This window comes from Montipora capricornis, chromosome 3 (assembly GCF_036669925.1).
Source record: "Montipora capricornis isolate CH-2021 chromosome 3, ASM3666992v2, whole genome shotgun sequence".
NCBI classification, from domain to species: Eukaryota; Metazoa; Cnidaria; class Anthozoa; order Scleractinia; family Acroporidae; genus Montipora; species Montipora capricornis.
Window position 1 is genome coordinate 59,764,980 of NC_090885.1, and position 2,500 is coordinate 59,767,479.

The following is a 2,500-nucleotide window of genomic DNA, read 5'->3' on the forward strand; positions in this document are numbered from 1 at the left end:
CTGCGCATGCGCCATCCTCTTAGTTTTTCCGAAGATGAGAAATGTAACAATAGACTACACTTCGGAGCCAATTGGCATACAAAGAGTACCAAACTCCGGACTCTGCAGACAGTACGATGATTTGCCGATAGTTCGCGAGGGCGAACGAAATGCTCGGGTGCCTCGTGTTCGCTAGCCTCCTTCGCAGCCGTTTTTAGTGTTCGCAGATCATCTGTGACGAATAAAGTTCTGTGAGTTGAGGTAAGTTTTTAATTCTTACAACAGTTACTTCTCGCACTTTCGTGTTTTGTTTCCAACCTACCAACTGAGGCACGGTTTACGCTTTTAAGAATGGCTATCTGTAAGAATCGATGATCGTCCGTCAACGACCATTTTGGCGGATAGCTGATATTTTGCCCAAAGATACCCTTTAGTGAACTATTTTCAAAAACCACATTTAAAAGTTCCAGCAATTCTTATATTTTGAGAAATTTGCGAAATTTTGAAAACGCGGTTAAAGTGCGATCTCTGTTTGAGAAATTCCCCAAAATTTGCTGTAAGAACCAAGCAACGGTGAAGTCTTAATTGAAATGAATTCAATTGGCACCGAAGGCCGCATAACATGGCGGCGGAAAATGGATATTTGACGCGATAAAAATGTACCTGGTACCTCATTGTTATTTTTTTTTACTTCATATTCTTCAAATACTGCTATTATTCATTTTCTGTGTTAAGTCTTATGCTCGAACTCGGAACGCTTCCCTCCGAAATTATCAGAAATGTTTGTAACCTGATGAGCGAGCTAAATGACGCGAAATTTGAACGCAAACTGATGCTTATTAGTCATGCCGAATCGTCGAACTGACTAATTTTCGGCTTGTCGTTTGGAAAAATTTAAAAAATGCGAAGTTAACCTTTAGAAGTATTAAAAGTGACTGAAAATCGTATTCGAGGGCAAAAATCCGCAAGTGAACTATATATTACTCAATTCAAACAGTTTCATTTAAGGCTAAACTGCAGAATACCCCGCCACTTATTTGCATTTCATTGAATAAGAATAGGCTCTATTGTATCATAGTTAATAGAGGGGAATGGTTAGGAAGCTCGACAAACATCAAAGGAGCAAACAAAGATGCCAAGATTTAGGTTGGAAAGTCCACGACCGTGCACAATCTTTTGCTTTGCGCTCATACACTATGAATGAATTACGTAACCAACACGTGTCTATTGGTTAGTTCCTCAGTACGGAGTAAACAACTATTGTGTTTTGTGCACGGTCAAGGCCAGAAAAGAGAACAAAAACCTTCAACAAATAAAGTTGTCGGGTTTCATAACCATTCCCCTAGGGCTATTAACTATGATTGTATTAAGTCTCGTTCTTCAAAAGATGCCGTATAGGGGAAACAATAGTGGTTAGCTGTGGCGGGGTATTCTGCAGTCGCTCCGTATTAAAAGTGACTGAAAATCGTATTCGAGGGCAAAAATCCGCAAGTGAACTATATATTACTCAATTCAAACAGTTTCATTTAAGGCTAAACTGCAGAATACCCCGCCACTTATTTGCATTTCATTGAATAAGAATAGGCTCTATTGTATCATAGTTAATAGAGGGGAATGGTTAGGAAGCTCGACAAACATCAAAGGAGCAAACAAAGATGCCAAGATTTAGGTTGGAAAGTCCACGACCGTGCACAATCTTTTGCTTTGCGCTCATACACTATGAATGAATTACGTAACCAACACGTGTCTATTGGTTAGTTCCTCAGTACGGAGTAAACAGCTATTGTGTTTTGTGCACGGTCAAGGCCAGAAAAGAGAACAAAAACCTTCAACAAATAAAGTTGTCGGGTTTCATAACCATTCCCCTAGGGCTATTAACTATGATTGTATTAAGTCTCGTTCTTCAAAAGATGCCGTATAGGGGAAACAATAGTGATTAGCTGTGGCGGGGTATTCTGCAGTCGCTCCGTATTAAAAGTGACTGAAAATCGTATTTGAGGGCAAAAATCCGCAAGTGAACTATATATTACTAAATTCAAACAGTTTAAGGCTAAACTGCAGAATACCCCGCCACTTATTTGCATTTCATTGAATAAGAATACGCTGTATTGTATTAAGTCGCGTTCTTCAAAAGATGCCGCATAGGGGAAACAATAGTGGTTAGCTGTGGCGGGGTATTCTGCAGTTGCTCCATGTTCAGGTTTCTGTCAAAGGAGATTGTGATTCACACGACAAGTTAATATTTTAGGTGCAAGAAATGTGCTCCACTGTAATGCGAAAGGTATCGAGACTTATTTTTGTAATTGTTTACATTACAAAACGCACGCAGTGTCAGTTTTATTAAAATGCATGTACGACTTGGTGAACCGTTTCATTTCAAGAGTTTTGAAGCAAGCAACCGTGGACAATTTTCCTGTCGGTGTACGTTGGATCAGTGGCTTGATCTGATCAGCGTTATTTCAAGTTGAGAAACTAAATATTTTAAGCAAGAGCCGATACAACGTAGATTTGATTTGATTTT

At 39.4% G+C, this 2,500-nt stretch overlaps 1 protein-coding gene and 1 long non-coding RNA gene across 4 annotated transcripts in view; one reads left to right on the top strand and one right to left on the bottom strand.

Annotated features, from left to right (window-relative positions):
- The window catches only part of LOC138043551 (uncharacterized), a 55,004-nt gene that overhangs the window by 17,865 nt on the left and 34,639 nt on the right, over positions 1–2,500 (top strand). The window contains exon 1 of one of the 3 annotated variants that reach the window (XM_068889883.1): positions 32–240. The exons of 1 other annotated variant lie outside the window; for it this stretch is intronic. The gene's annotated coding sequence lies outside the window, so the exon portion shown is untranslated. Of the gene's footprint in view, positions 1–31; positions 241–2,500 lie in introns of those variants that run through there. One more of the 3 variants, XM_068889885.1, reaches the window with a different exon arrangement.
- LOC138043553 (uncharacterized) overlaps positions 1–2,500 on the bottom strand; it is a 16,756-nt gene that overhangs the window by 1,899 nt on the left and 12,357 nt on the right. The window lies entirely within an intron of this gene.